The 16,603-nt window shown below is 44.4% G+C and overlaps 1 non-coding gene across 1 annotated transcript; it reads left to right on the top strand.

The window, feature by feature from the left end:
- Positions 1 to 14,804: 14,804 nt before the first annotated feature.
- Positions 14,805 to 14,877, top strand: TRNAT-CGU (transfer RNA threonine (anticodon CGU)). Its single transcript has one exon. It is a non-coding gene; the product is annotated as a tRNA-Thr (tRNA).
- Positions 14,878 to 16,603: the final 1,726 nt, after the last annotated feature.

The following is a 16,603-nucleotide window of genomic DNA, read 5'->3' as shown; positions in this document are numbered from 1 at the left end:
TGGCTCAGCTCTGAACTGTCACTAAAACAAAGGACAGTGAGGCTGTTGTTCCACTGAAACAATGCCTTTAACATACTGCTGAACTTAGCTGTGTGATTGCTTTACAAATTTGCCCAATATTTTTGACAGTGAGTTCTGCCCAAATCTCTTGCCTTAAAGCATCTTTCTGCTTATTTCTCAGTTAAGGTTATTTGCCATGCAAATCCCCATCTTCCTGTTTGGAGGAGCAAAGCAACAGATTCTGTGTTTTCTTTGGTGTTAAAAGAAACTTCACCCTTTAAATTATCTTGGGATGTTCATGCTACATTTTTTATTTTTTAAATAAAGTAAAATTAAAATGAGACAGTTTTGGTCAGTTTAAGATATTTAGATTTCTGGATACACATATAGGTATTTAATAAGGTTTCCAGAATCACTGACATTCCTTTCAGCTTTTAAAGCTTACATTTCTTGATGTGTAATGCTTTCCAAGTCACTTAAGCAACTAATGTGGCTGCGTGTCACTCTTAAAGTATTAAATCCACTTTTGGTCCATACATTGATTCAAATTGCAGTTGTCTTCATGACTGGATTTATTAGGCATCTCATAGTTAACTGACACATTGAATTCTTATGTCTTCTAGGCTGGGGATCAGTCAGAAAGGAGTGTAACCTGAAAGCTGTCCTTTTTATTCAATGGCTAAATAGATATTCAGGGGTTTTTTTAAAGACTCAATTTACTGAATCATCCTTAGGTTCTTTCTCCACACAGTTTAGAGTATTTACTGTGAAACTTCCCACTTAAAAGATAAATGTTTAAGAAATATTTTTCATAAAATAATGAGAAATACTGGCAAGTATTTATTTTACTTTGTTCCTAATTATTTCCCTTGGGCAAACTGAGGAATTTTTCAAATCTGATGATTGTTGTATCTGTGTTGTATCATGTTTACAAGTCATCAGAAGATTTTAAAATCCATTTAGTAATTGACAATAAAGTATTCAGTTACATCAAAAATCTAGATCCTTGAGGGAATTTTAAATTTGCCATACATATTTGGTTTTGCAACTTTTCAGGAAATAATACATTTCCACTTATTTGCATAAGTTAATCTTTCTTACTTTTGAAATTTTATTCTGCTGAGTTGTGTTCCAGATACCTATGAGGTTAGGGAAATTTTTGTTATAGGCTCAGTCAGCAGTGTGTGCAATGCAGAAATGTTTATGCAAGTCTCCTAAGTTTAGTTCAGTTGAAAATAAAATACAGCAACACAATGGAAGAAAGGCCAGCTTATGGATTGGTGCTGTAGCCTGAGAACATACCATGAATACTGGGCACTGCAGAGATCTCATCTTCATGACATGTATTTTAATTAATTTTAAGAACTGGCACATAAGACATGTAAAATGAACATATTGAGCTGTTGGATGACAAACTCACCTGAAAATAGGTGCGGCACAGGAGCTGCAAGGTGGCTGAGAGGAACAGCTTCCATATTTTTAAAATCTTTGGGAATCCTGACTCTGAATGGTGGCTGCAGTGCAGTGCTTTGGAGTGCACTGCAGAATCATGGAATGATTTGGACTCGAAGGGACCTTAAAGCTAATCCAGTGTCACCCCTGCTATGGGCAGGGACACCTTCCACTGTCCCAGGCTGCTCCAAGCCCCAGTGTCCAACCTGCCATTGGACACTGCCAGGAATCCAGAGGCAGCCACAGCTGCTCTGGGCACCCTGTACTAGGGCCTGTCCACCCTCCCAGGGAATAATTCCTTCCCAATATCCCATCAAGCCCTGCCCTCTGGCAGTGGGAAGTCAATCCCCTTGTTCTGTCCCTACACACTCTTGTAAAAATCCTGGCCCAGCTCAGCAAATTCTCCAAAATGTATGAATTAAGAAGTGCCATTTTGTTTTTAGAGAGAAAATGAGATGATTATGCTTAGATTATTGGTATTTTTATGCTCCCTGTAGATGTATTGATGATAATCCCCTGGCCTGAGAAGTTTTATTCCATTCTTGAGTAAAGGCTTTCACATTTTTTCCAGGCTTTTCCCAGAGCCAGCCTTAAGCACTAAAAAGAAAAATTACTACTTGAGGTGCTAATTCAGCCTCAGCAACTTAGCCCAGTGCTAAAAGGCACTTAGGGGTTGTGACAGAGCTTTGCAGGACCTAACTCTGTGCATCTGACCACCAGGCCAAACCCCTTTGCACCAAATCCTGATCTGAGGCTGCTTGTGTGCTCTGTGGGCAGAATCCTGCACTTTAGGTGTGCAGGTCAAAACCAAGAGGGATGTGCTGTTTCTTCTGCTGCCTTTGTTTTTTTATTTGACTGAGGATACAGCCTTTTCCCTGTGCCTAGAGTGAGTGATGCTGAAAGGGTGATGGACTGAGGAGGCACAAAAACCTCAGTGGAAGCATCTGGCAGTGCTGACAGAACTGGAAGCTCACAGCAAACCCTCTGTGCTGGTGGAAGCCTTGGGTCATTGTGTGGGGTTCCTTAAGGGGGATTTGACATTTGGATCCAACAGTCAGTGATTTTACTCAGCTGTAGCTCAGAGCTCCCAGTCTCTCATGAAGGTAAAATTTTAATTTTTTTTTCCTTAAAAAAAATAAGAATAACTGCCACTTTGAGGAGATATGTAACATTCTTCTCTTTTAGTCCTTCCCTCTTCCTCAAAGAATTACCCAATTTTTTGGAAATTCAAGAGCTCCTTGAGGAAGGATTTGTTTTAACACCTGCAAATGCAATCCCTATTGCTCACCCTTTGTGAGAATTCTGTAAATCCTAGACTGCACAGCTTTGCTAATTTTTTCTCCCCATGTTGAAGATATCTCCTTTTATTCTGTTACATGATGAAAATCAGCTCATGATAAAGAAGGGAGGGAGAGCAGCTCTTCTCCTCCAGAAGAGTTTATAACTGTAAAAAATGACCATTTCCCTTTTGAGGGATCCCAGGAATCTCTAGCATTTGCCTTGAATTTAGGTTTCAGTAAATGTAAAAATCAAACCCATGTACCATATCTCTCATTAATTCAATGGAGAATCATGCACAATGCAGCCTCCTTTGAAGTTAGTTGAAGAGTCTTGGCCTCCATTGACTCTGGTTTCAGTTTTGGTTTGGCAATAAAACTTCAAACTGAACGAGTTGTTGTGGCTGTAGTTTGTGGGAGCCGAAGAGCTGGCCAAAGAAAGGCTTGTTGCACTTCCCTGGAGGGCTAACCCCTGAGCTACTGACTTTGTGGTTAGAGTGAGCAAGTATCATCCCCAGAGGCCTTTGCTTTTCTATATTAATCCTTTGTTGCCCCTTGGTCCCTCCCCTTGTGTTCCACCGCTGAGCCCTCATCCCATTGTTTACCATTTTTGTCCTGCCCCTCACCTTCCCTATATAATCCCATTTTTTCCTGGTTCGGAGAGCTTCTGTCCAAAACTCCCTTCGCAGAGGGTCCTGCTCTTAATAAAGGCTACTTCTCTGTGGAACACCATACAGAGCTCCAGTCTCTTTTCTCCACATCACCTGAAGAAGGAAGCCAGAGCTGAACATCACACGTCGGGCTGGAAGAAGGACCTGCCTGTGCCCCTGAGCTGTCCTTCTTAGGAGGCTCTTCAGGAAGGTCGTGGCACCCTCACCACCACCCCGCTGCAGCGGCAGTAGTTCTTATTTAATTTCTATGGAAAGTTGTTATTGTACTCACAAGCACATAATAAGTGCTGAAAAATGCCACATTACTAGCTCATATTTTGCTGACAGAGAAGATAATTTGCACATGTCAGTACTTTCTGTGGGTAAAGTCAGAATTCCTCAGCTTTGGCTTGTTCCCAGTTGATATCACAAAACTGACCATGAAACCAGAAAGTGAAATTTTAACCAGGACATATTTCCTGACAGTTTTAAGATGTCTGACTAAGAACTAGAAGGTAATTGGCAGTAGATGACATGAATTTATGATGGGAAGCCATGTTTGGCCAGTGTGATGGCCTTGACAAAGAAATTACTTGATGGCTGAAGAGAGAGCAGTGGAGGCAGCTTGTCTTGAGCCCAGCAAAGACTTTGACACTCTCCTTTAATGTAACAGATAAAGTATTGGAATACAGACTGGAGAAATAGGAAGAGAAGAGGACTGAAACCTTGCTGAACTGCTGGGCTCAGGGAAATGAGGATCAGTCACACAAAATCCAGCTGGAGGCTAATCCTGAGTTATGTAGACCAGGTGTCACTATTGTCATCAGCACATAACACAGATGTTAAACATCTCTGTGACTGGCCTGGGCGATGGCACTGAGTGCACACTCAGCAGCTTGCAGATGACACAAAACTGGGAGAACGTGTTAACACACCAGGTGGATGTGCTGCCATTCAGAGGCACCTGAATTATTCAGGCCAGAGAATTAAGCTGAGTGAAACCTCATGAAGTCTAACAAAAGGAAATGAACAGAGGCAAATGCCAGGTCCTGCTTGTAGGCAGGGAAAAAATCCCAAACATCAGCACAAGCTGGATGGGCACCAAAAAACTGGAAAGCAACTTTGCAAGGAAGGACCTGGGGATACTGGTGCACAAGTTGCACAGGAGAAAGCAATATGCCCTTGTGAAAAACCAAGGTGATGAGAGAGATAGAGCAGCTCTGCTGGGAGGAAAGGCTGGGAGAGCTGAGATTGTTCAGCCTGGAGAGGAGAAGCTTTGGGGTGAGCTCAGTGTGGCCTTGCAGTGCCTGAAGGAGCTGCAGAAAAGATAGAGAGAGAGAACTGACAAGGGCTGGAGGGACAGTACACAGGGAATGGCTCCCACTGACAGAGGGCAGAGATGGATGGGATATTGAGAATTAGGAATTGTTCCTTGGGAAGGTGGGCAAGTCCTGGCACAGGGTGCCCAGAGAAGCTGTGGTGCCCTTGGATCCCTGGCAGTGCCCAAGGCAAGGTTGGAAACTGGGGCTTGGAGCAGCCTGGGACAGTGGAAGGTGTCCCTGCCCATGGCAAGGGATGGCACTGGATGAACTTGCAACCTTTCCAACCCAGACCATTCAGAAATTCTGATTCCTTTCTATGTTTAAATTTCCATAAATGATTAGTTAATGGCTTCAAAATTCATAAAAGGGAAAAAGCATCTGATCACTGGAACATTCTTCTGCATCTACTGAAACAGCAAGAAAACCTTTGCACAGATTATGAGGGGAGATGCACTACTTGTTATGCTTAGGGTTAAGTTATGCTTATGTATGTTATGCTTAGAGAAAGAGTTAAATAAAAGTAGTGAGAAACAAATGTTCTCTTTTCCATGAAGCAAACAGAACCCTACTTTGTATCTGAAGTGTATTTTACTGTGCTACTGGTGTGAAATGATGAGTGAACAGAGGTTATAATGAGAAGCCCAGTACATTCATGTGTTTGTGGAACCCAAGATCAAGCACTATCACAGCAACCTGATGAGGTCTTCATGGGTGAGAGAAGTGGACGAGAATCTTGTTTAATGATCAGAAGGCTAGATTTATTGATATATGATATATAATACATTATAACTATACTAAAAAGAATAAGGAGAGAAGTTGCAGAGGCTGCTAAGCTAAGAATAGCATAGAGAAGAATGAATAACAAAGTTCTGTGTCCAGCAGAAAGCAAGGACAAACTCTTTCTGTGAGTGGTCAGCAAATCCAAACACTCACAGAAGCCCAATCACCGCTGCACCTGTCACATTCCACACCAGCCGATAACAATTGTTTAAATTCTTCTTCTGGGGCCTCAGCTTCCCAGAAGATGAACAAATCCCAAAGAAAGGATTTCTATGAAAAAATGTCTGCAACATCTCACCTTTCTAAATTGTATAAATTAAAAAGAAAAATGCTGATGTGAAATGAACAGGAAATTTCTTCACCTGTAAAATATACACTACTAACAAATCACTAAAACAATCCTACAATCTAAGAAAATGCAAAAAACAATGCAAAGAAAATTCAAGTCCAAGCAGCTGAGTTTCAGGAACAGTCTATGAGCTGAAGTTGTTTCTCTTGGAATATCTGAGAGTCCTTTTTGGTCCTGAAAACAGACTTCTGCAAAAGTCCCATCAATAGTTATCACAAACCATTGACAGTCATAACACAATTTCACACAATTTAAAACAATTTGAACAATTTTGGAATGTCCTTTTCTGGCCCTTCAATGCTTCAGTGCTTCAGAGCTGCTGCCCGCTATTTTCAATCTTTTTTATTTAATTTAAAAATTTTTTTTGTTTTGTTTTTAATCGAAAAGAGCAGCAGCAGAGCAGAGCAGTGCCAGAGAAGGAAAAGCCCTGGGGGCCCTGGCCCATGATGGACCAGGAACCCCAAAACTGGCCCACAAAGGGGGGCCAGGACCGGTAGGAGAAACCACAACTCCCAGAAACATCAAGAGGCCAAGTGATGGCCCTAGCCCAGAAACTTCCGGAGCCCAACAGGCCAGCGCAAACCCATGAAGCAGGGTCTGCATTCTCACAGGCCTGCACCCTGCTGCCAGTACAATGGCAGCACGGGTGGTGACACGCTTCCTTTTCCCAAAACCACTGAGGCATGCCAGCAGCAGGGAAATAGAAGCCTTCCCCAGAAATCCCATCTGGGGTCTGGAGATGTTTGTTTCCCACAGCAAACCAGCTATGGTCTCCTCCATCTGTGCCCTCTTCCCCTGCAATGCAAATGCAGCAGGTGTATCTTCCATCCACCCCATGGCATCATGCCCACTGGGCTGGGGACCAAAGGCAGAACTCTTGGGACCCACCTGCCCCCTGCTACTAGTGCGCAAGAGAGGCGGCAGAGATGGCAGCCTCCATGGGACAATCCCCGAAACCCCCCCCCAACCCGCCGAGAATGCTGATCTTGAAAGCAGGCAGATGCACAGCCCCCACAGTCATCTGGCGAGCACCCCCCGCTCCACGGAAGGGGGGACCAGCCACCGGGGCCGCTGCAGGGCCAGCCGGTCCGGGATGGTCCGAGCTCGAACAAGCCGCCAGTTCCAGGGCAGTCTCTGACGCCGACATGGAGGACAGAGTCTCCAACAACGGCAGAACTGCTGGGGCAGCCAGTGCGAGCGGCGGGGGGGCCAGAACCAGGGAGGCAATCACACTGGATGTAGGAGCGGCCACGGGCGGCTCCGAGGTTCCCGCGGGTTCGGCGCCATCTTCAGCACCATCCTGAACAGGGACTGTCTCGGCTTGAGGCGGCGGGAAGGCTGGTGGAAGCGGCGGGGGGGGCGAAGGGGCTGGAGAAAACAACTCCTCCACTGAGCCAGAAGATGGAGACGTGTCGTCGTCGCCTAGAAACAGTGACAGCGCTGTTTCTGCATTCTCAGATGCAGGCCGGGAAGCCGGTGAAGCCACGAGTGGGACCGCCTGGAGAGGCGGAGACGGGATTGCCTGGAGTGGCGGCCACGCTGGCAAAGCGGGTCTTAGAGGTGGACGCGGCGCTGGCAGGGGCGGGGGGGCCTCGGGTACCAGTGCCACCCCCACCGCTGAGCGGGGCGGGGTCCGAGAGGCCGGCGGTGGCAGGCCCGTCCACTCCCATCCCCCCTGCGGGGGCGAAGGGGGGGAAAGAGAGCAGTCCATCTGCGCAGGCTCCAGGGAAAGAGTAAAAAAAACTTCTTCGCGCAGCGAAGTTTCAGCGCCCCCCACCGTGAAGCAGGGGGGGCTGGGAAGCCCCAACTCATCCCCCACCGGGTCTTCTCCCACTGGGGACGGTGGAAACGGAGTCTGCCCATAGCAGTTAGAAATCCATGGAAAAACAGCTGCTCTCCGTTTCAAAAGTGGGAAGAGCTTCCTAAATGCTGGGTAGACAGGAGGAAAAATGCACCCCTGACTCCAAACAAATTGGAAAATGGAATCCATGCACTCCCACACGAAAACATCCAAAGCGTATAGGACATCAGTAAAGAACCCAAAAAGCTTTGCCCATCGAAAGAACTCATAGAGATCTGTTGCTGACAGAAAACATCCGTCCTCTTCACCCCATCTTTGTCAGAGGGCAAATAAGTTTCTCCTCTGAAGGAGAGAACTGAACCTCTTCCTCCAAGGCATGTGTCCTCCATACGAACAGCCACAAGCTATGAAGGGCTGATTCATCAGGAAGGGAAAAGCCAACAGTACCTTTTGAAAGAGTCCAGCATGCTCTGGCCCGCTCCACGGTTCTGCTGCTCTTTCCGAACATCTCCCGGAGGGTTTTCAGGTTCTCTTTGTGGTCATCCTTGGCTGTGAACTCTGTCCAAATCAGGATCTTCAGTTCTTCAGCTCCTGGCTTGAATCCACTTCTGTGGTCACTTCAAAGCAACCATCACATGCTACACATACAGGATTTTACCCAGTGCAGCAATTTGCTCCTCTGGTCTTATCAAATTGATTTTTGCTCTGACACGAGGGGTCACCAAATATTACAGTGACCTGATGAGGTCTTCATGGGTGAGAGAAGTGGACGAGAATCTTGTTTAATGATCAGAAGGCTAGATTTATTGATATATGATATATAATACATTATAACTATACTAAAAAGAATAAGGAGAGAAGTTGCAGAGGCTGCTAAGCTAAGAATAGCATAGAGAAGAATGAATAACAAAGTTCTGTGTCCAGCAGAAAGCAAGGACAAACTCTTTCTGTGAGTGGTCAGCAAATCCAAACACTCACAGAAGCCCAATCACCGCTGCACCTGTCACATTCCACACCAGCCGATAACAATTGTTTAAATTCTTCTTCTGGGGCCTCAGTTTCCCAGAAGATGAACAAATCCCAAAGAAAGGATTTCTATGAAAAAATGTCTGCGACAAAGCACCACTTCAAAAAACTATTTGGGTAGAAGTACAAAATGCAGCGTATGTAAATTTATTCATAAATGAGATTCTGAAGAACATTCAACATTGTGGTTCTGAAGGCAGACGTTTGCTGAGTTCTTAAAATTGAACTGAGTTTTAAGTCAGATAGACTGGGATTCATTATACTAAACAGGACAAAAGTAGTTACTCTAAATGGCTGAGTCCATCCATTAATTTCATATATATTTGGGGTTTTATTCAATACCTCATATAAAAACCATTGGCACGCTTGTGTGGAAATCAGGTAGTATATACCCAGAGTATTTAAAGCAATTTCTGGAGCATAACACGATTTTTAATGGCTAAAATAATAACAAAAAAGGGAATCTCACATTATTTTCATGCTGTGTTTATAAAAGGAAATAGTTCTGGCCATCCTTTATTCAGTTGGAATGTTCCTGGCATTTGCGTGGCATTTTCAGGATGTGTCTGAAGCTTAATTACCTTGTGAAGCTCCAGCATGTCTCTGGTCCTCTTTCTGAGCTCTGCCATGATCTGCAGTGTTGGAGTCTGACAGAAGCTCCAGGAGCAAATAGGAGTGCAAGTCTGGCTGCCAAAGGTACTGCAAAGTCAAGCAATGAGGAGTGAAAGGAGCTCATGAATTCCCATACTGAGGGTATTGCTGAACTGGCCTTTCCAGCATCACACATCTGTGTACCTCAAATTGCTTTACTGGCTCTTCCTCAGCTTGTCCATTCTGGGATACTTCACTCCTCAGGAAGTCAACAGGAATCCCTCAGATCACAAGGCCATACTTGCACAGCCTTAATGGTCTGAGTTTATTGAGAAATCAAGCATCCTTGAAGAAGCAAAGTGAATTTAATTCAAGCTTCTTCATTTTTTTTTAATTGTTTTAACATTTTATTTTAATGACCCCTGGTATGCTGAACAGCACAAAGAATAACATGTGATGAATTCTGATTGATAATCAATAGATGCTCTGGTGAACTTATTACATGAAATCACAACAGACAACCTGACACTTCAATGCATGTCCTTCCTTTTTAAAGTATTCTGCCTTCCAGGCTGGCATTCGCCTTGTTTGTGCTTCATTCCCCAGGGGACTGGGAGATTGAATTTAATAGTTAGCTGAGCAAGGATGAGCTGAACTCTGCTCATGTTAACTTAAACATTGTTCTCAATGAGAAAACTTATTTTGGGAGTGTTAATGCACCTTGTTTAGCCCAGTAATTGTAAATATAATATGCAAAAAAGGGATTGTTTTGAGACCCCTTACTGATCACATATAATTTTATTTAATGAAGAAGTCCCTGGTTAAGGATTTGTAGTCTTAGATGAGTTGAGATTTTGAACCGCTTGGAATCCAAAGACAAATTTAAGATTGCTCATGTAATAGATAAATCTGCTTTTTAATTGGCATGATTTTAAATGTCACAACTCTTTATGTGTGTCCTGGGGTGACGTTATGATGCTTATATCCCCATTCATATGTTCTGTGCCTTTAAGACTGTCTCTGAAGAGTGAAAGTTTTGTTTGGGTTTCTCTTATCAGGGACACAGAGATGGGCAGTACATAGGGCTGTTTTCGCTTTTTGCTTTTGGCTTTCTGCTTTGCTCTCTCGCTCTCTCTCTCTCTGCTCTTGCTTCTGCTTGCTTTTGCTTCTGCTTATTAGCTAGTTAAGCTAAATAGTCCAAATTCCTTCCTGGACTGTTTCTCCCCTCCTTTTTCTGTGACCATCTCGAACCTGCTCCGGACTGGGACCTGGGAACACCGCGGGTTTGCACCGTTTGGCCTGCAGCAGCTGCCCCAGCGCCAGAGGGACTAACAGAGCAACCATCCCCGAAAGAGACTTTCTGATTTTGTCACCTTTTTCAGAGCGGTGTCATCGGATATTGTTCATTTTGTGTGCTAGGGGGTGCTGTGCCTGTGAAATAAACAGGTTCTTTCCACTTCTTTCTGAGGAATTCTTCCCAAACCGGTTGGGGGGAGGGGCCGTGTGGGTTTGCTTTCTGGAGGGGCCCTCCTTTGGAGATTCTCTACCAAATTTGCCCTAAACCTGTGGGATCTCAGCACCTCAGGACTGAGGTGCAGAGTGGCCGAGACCACCCTTGGGGGGCTTGGGAGTCCTGGAATGTTGCCAGAAGTGTCTGGTGGCAGGACTTTGATCCTACACAGGAGACGACACCTGTATGAGGATAGGAGGATTTCACTGGGTGAATGGTGAAGGGATAAGTTAATTAGAGTGTAAAACACAGGGTTTAGGATTTCTGTACAGGGGGGTCTAAAGAAGTAAGATGGAGGAATTGGGGCGTGTCCTGTTCTTCTTCTTCTTCTTCTTGGCCTCCATCTTCTGTGGTGATGGTGGCACTTTGGGATTGGTTATTACTAGAAGTGCACCGGTTAATAAGGGTAGAAGGTATTGGGGAAAAATTATAAATATTGTATACGTAACTTCGGGTATAAAGATAAGTGACCACCCCGGGGGCTTGCAGTGTGCTCATGGCTGGCTTGCTGTGCAGACCTCTGTTGGGCTGAAAGAAAATCTTTTAGATAAACAATTAATAAACACCAAGACCGAGAAAAGATCTGAAGTCACTCCCCGTCCTTTGAAGCGCCGGACTGTCCAAGGCCACCCTGGGCCTTTCCAGGCCACCTAAACAGCCGAGAAACCGACATAAACCAGGACTATGTGATACATTCCTGATAGTTACATATATTTAATTGTAGTGAAGCATAGGATTTAATGCTGAATTCTTTGTGCAAATTCTGCTGGCCCAGGCTGTGATATCATCATGCTAGGACATCACAGGAGCAGTTGTCATCCTTTAGTGTGAACCCAAGCCTCAGTGATTAAATTCCACCAGAGCTAAGAGGAACATAATTCACAGGTACTGTGGAGACAAAAATACCCAGGAACTCAGAGCTGAACTAAGGGTGGAAGTGTGTGACCCTGAGGCCTTAAGCAAACCCTTTTCCTTCCCTGTTTTTCAGCCAGTCCTCTGATCAGTGCCTGTCTGACTCCTGTGAGGGCATTTAAATCACTCTTCAGATGCACAAGTTTCTCACTTTTCATCTTACTGTTCTCTTCTCCATCCTGCTGAGGGGGAGGGGGTAACTGCTCCTGTGGTACTCAGTTCCTGACTGGGAGGCAACACTCCACACCAGTAAGGGGACAAAAGGAGAGATGTGTGTATGGCAGGCACTGAGACAGAGAGAAAAAGGTGTGAAAGCAGAGCAAGTTTGGGGTCATCCTTTTTGGTGATAACAAACCATTCCATCATTTCAACTACATTATCTGATCACATACTTGTGGGAAGAGCACAAGCAAAATCCAGGAAACAGCTGTAAAACAAAGCAAATATTCCGACAGCTTTGGCTAATAAGAACAAAAAAGTTTAAGTTGAAGGTCAGAGATACCCAGTGCCCACCACTTCCTACACTAGGATAGGGAACATGGCCAGCACCAACATTGCATTAAATCTCTGCCAGTGCCTTAGGTCTCAGGTAAACCTGAATGAATAAATACATAATATTCAGATGATTGTGTCTGATGATATACACAGTGCCCCTGAGGCATGGAGCCTTAAACAGTTTCTATAAAGGAGAAGCAGGAATGAAGTTTCCTTTCCTACAGGCTTTAAATGAGCCCAAGTTATTTCCCAAGTCAAGCTGTCAGTAAGTGACACTTCCCAAAGTGCAATTTTTGCAATCTCTAAGAAGGCCTGGTTAAAGCAGCAGTTACCATTTATGTAACCTTTACTGCTGGTAATTGAGAGTGTGCATTGCTCAGACAGTTTGGAATCAGAATTAGGCAGAGGGACCTTTAAAAGAAAATATGTGATGTGGTTTGACAGGAAACAGGTTTTCTGGGATATGCTGTAGTCACCAATAGGTGTTCAGATTTTAATATTGGCACCTGGTTTGACCACTGGGATTTGGATACGCCTCTGAGAACACACAGGGGTTAAAAGCAGAGTCGCTCCCCTGGGAAGCTCTCTTGGGATTTCAGTGAGGGAAGCAGGTCAGACCTCCCCTGCCCAGCTGTTTGCTGCTGGGCAGGTGGGCAGGGGAGGGGAAAGCCATGTGGCCGCAAGGTAGGCCAGGCCTGGGACAGAGATGGGAGGTAGGCCTGGCCTGGCCCAAGGGTGGGAGAGAGAGAGAGAGACACCGGGAGCCAGACACTGGGCAGCTCCCCCCGCTTCCCCCCCCCCCCCTTCCCCCCCCCCTTCCCCCCCCCCCCCATCCCCACCTCAGTAGACGGAGAGAGAGAGAGGGCCGGTGCCTGGGACTGGACTGTTACCTTGAAATTTGATATCATGTGCTGCCGGCACAGCTTGGCCTGCGGAGAAGGGGGGGGGGGGGGGGGGCGCGGTGCAGCGGGAAGAGGAGTCCGGCCGCTTGTAGGAGCTTTTAACCCTTTGTGGACAATGAAAACTTTGCATAGCATTGACCTTTCCTAGAGGGGAGATGGAGTGAAGGATGAAGAGGGAACTGAGCGAATGTTGAAGGTCTGAGCAAGGGAGAGATGTGAAAAGAACCTTGGGTGGAAGAGATGGTGGAGTGGCTCTTTTGCTGGACTCTTTTTGTATCCATGGACAAAATCATGTTTCCTTGTGATGCGGAGACTGCATTCCAGGGGGAGGCAGTGCCTCGGAACCAGGAGGGTTCAGTGGTGGTACCCCTCGGCCCCAGGGGGTGCAAAATATGTGGGGGGGACAGGTGTTCCAAAGGAGAGATTGTGCCCTTTTTTGGAGTGAGACAAGGCATCCTTGAAAGACAACCCTAGAAGCATCCCTGGTCCGTGTTCAGTGGTGAGAGCACTGGACATGAAGGAAGAGGTCACCATTGGCACAAGAAGGACTCCTCCTCCTCTGGATGAACTGAGGATTGATTGTTTGAAATGTGGTGCTGGACCGAGAGTCGGTGATTTGGGAGAATGTATTGTATTAGGAATTTGGTGGGGAGGAGGAGGAGATGTATTTGTGAAGTTTTCATTTTTCTTGTGTGTTTCTTTTTTTTTTTTTCTTTCCCTTGTAGTTTAGTTAATAAATTCTTCTTTATTTCTAAGTGGGAGCCTGCTTTGCTTATTCCTGGTCATATCTCAGAGCAGACACCAGAGAGAGAGTATTTTCATGGGGGCACTGGCATTGTGCCAGTGTTAAACCATGACAATATGTAAAAAGCTTCATTCTGAGTCTGATTAGAGCTAAGGTCAACCTTCTTTAGCTCATCTCATTAGTGCTCTCTGGCAGCAAAACTTACTTCAAGACTTTAATATTTAATTCTTGGATATTTGTTTTGAATGGACAAGTCAGCTAATATTCAGAAGCAATTCATATTCTATAAGAATACAGGGAGATAAAATGTATTTCCCTTCTGTCCTGGGTTGACTATATGATGCTTTTATCCCCAATCGTCTCATTCTGTTTATGTTGAATAATAAGTTTTGTACCTTTAAGAGTGTTTCAAAGAGTGAAGGGGGGGGGGAGAAGAAGCGCGCAGTTTGTTTTCAGACACTGCACTCACTCCTCCACATTCCTGCTCCTGACTGTGTTGTCTGCGGACAGACAGCGGGACAGAGAGCTCTTCTTTTGCTTTTTAGTTAGTTTTTAGCTAGCTGAGGCAAAGAAGTTCCCTGGGCTGTTTTTTTTCCTTTTTCTTTGGACCTCTTGAAACTGCTCTGGACTGAACACCCAGGAGAGCACCGGCAGCTGCAGCTGTGGCCCACCGGGCCAGGCCTGGCCTGCGACAATTCCAGCACCGGAGGGACTGATCAGAGACTGAGTGAACTGCTGCTTGAACCCGGGGTTTTCTCAGTTTGTCATCTCTTTTAGAGTGGCAAGGGGTCTCATTGTTTGATATTGTTTTGGTTTTATTGTTTAATAAACAGTTTTTTTCCACCTTTCTCCAAGGAGGTATTTTTTCCCTCCCAGACCAGTTGGGGGGAGGGGCCGATTGGATCTGCTTTTCCCACCGGAGCTCCTTTGGGGGATTCTTCCCCAAATTTGCTCTAAACCTGGACAAATACATGAATTGGAGATCCCCTAATGCCTGGCTAGCTCAGTCGGTAGAGCATGAGACTCGTAATCTCAGGGTCGTGGGTTCGAGCCCCATGTTGGGCGCCAATTCATGTATTTGTCCATGCATTCAACATAAACAGAATGAGACGATTGCGGATAAAAGCATCATATAGCCATCCCAGGACACCTTCCTGAGTGTACCTAGAATATGTAATAGGATATAGATCTGAGTACTCATTTATTTTCTTTATTTCTTTCTTTATGTCCTTGCAGGTGCTAAATTACTTAAGCATCTTAAATAATTGCAGACAAAAATCTCTACACTACAGCAAGAAACCCGGAGCAATTGCTTGTCATGGAGTCAATTCCAAACCTCCCATCTGCATGCTCAGGAACTGGAACTCAGTACATCCAGGATATTTTAAAATAAGTCCCTTTCAGATTCTTCCCTCCCATCCTCAGCCAAAACTGCATTTCCTTCCACGGGTATCTAAAGCCTTGCACCCTTCCTGTGTGAGATGTCAATGTTTTTTCTGCAAAACGTGAAACAAAAATCAGGTGGTTGGGATAACCCGCAATCCTAAAGTCACTTGAGGGTTTCCAGTCTTCATTTTTCATAATGTTTTTTCATTATGCTTATTCATTAAATTTTTCATTATGTTTATTGAAGAAGTTTCAAGACAGAGATGAATTTTTTCCTCTTTTTTTTTTTTTTTTTTTGAAAATACAGTAGTTTCAGCAATTAGATAGAAACACTTTGTAAATGGCTTGTAATGAAAACTCTGAGTTAAAACTTAGAATTTTTTAAACTGGTGTTTAACAAGCATTAGAATAAAAGGCTTCTGAGGAAGTCAGAAATGGATCTCCTCTAGCTGCTGCCATGAAAGAACACTCAACCTGTTCCAGGTGCTTTAAATCATGTTCTCCTCACAAAGACCACAGGACTGTGAAGAGCTGCTGGTAGAACAGATTTCTCTGAGGATTAGGCAGAGCAGATGTAACAGAACACAATTCAGCACTTCCTACACAAAAAATGTCTTTGCATTAATGCTACAACCTTTCAAAATCTCATCTTTACATCTCATTTCATTATTGGGCCTGCATTTCCTGTCCCTAGACATGCCAAATTACTGTTTCTAAGATGCAGATGATACAATTATCTCCAAGTGAAATTAAGTTCTCCAAGCAGTCTTTTATTGGACTTTCTTATCTTTACCTTATTTCCCTTCTCACTCATTTTATGTTGTAAATTTTGATGGAGGTAGCCTCCCAAAGCAATCTCTAACTAAGGGTCACTGCTGGCTATATTTTTATATGTCTTTAGAATTTTATTAGTAATTTTAACTAAGTTCCTTTATTTTGGTAGAAAGAAAATTTAAGAGAATAGTTTAGTGGATATTAAAAACTAAAACCCAATGGACCCCATATATCCAATTTAAGTGCTCCAGATATGAAAAGTAGATATATAGGAAAAGAAGGAAGTGCCTTTTATAAATGCTTCATGGTTCATATATTTTATTTCTGTCATTCAGAATGCAGAAAAGCTGAAGTATGGCTTCCAAAGAGGATTACTATATTGGTAAAACAGATAATTTTCCATGGATTTCACTATGAATTCCACTAAAGTACTACCATAGAATGGTTTGGTTTGGAAGGGACCTTAAAGTTCATCCCATTCCACCCCTGCTATGGGCAGGGACACCTTCCACTATCCCAGGCTGCTTCGAGCCCCAGTGTCCAACCTGGCCTTGGGCACTGCCAGGTATCCAGGGGCAGCCACAGCTGAGTAATACTCATAAATGTAAAATTAACCAATGTACTTATATTG

Source organism: Melospiza melodia, chromosome W (genome assembly GCF_035770615.1).
Source record: "Melospiza melodia melodia isolate bMelMel2 chromosome W, bMelMel2.pri, whole genome shotgun sequence".
Classification (NCBI taxonomy): Eukaryota; Metazoa; Chordata; class Aves; order Passeriformes; family Passerellidae; genus Melospiza; species Melospiza melodia.
This window is presented reverse-complemented; position numbering and strand designations above follow the sequence as displayed.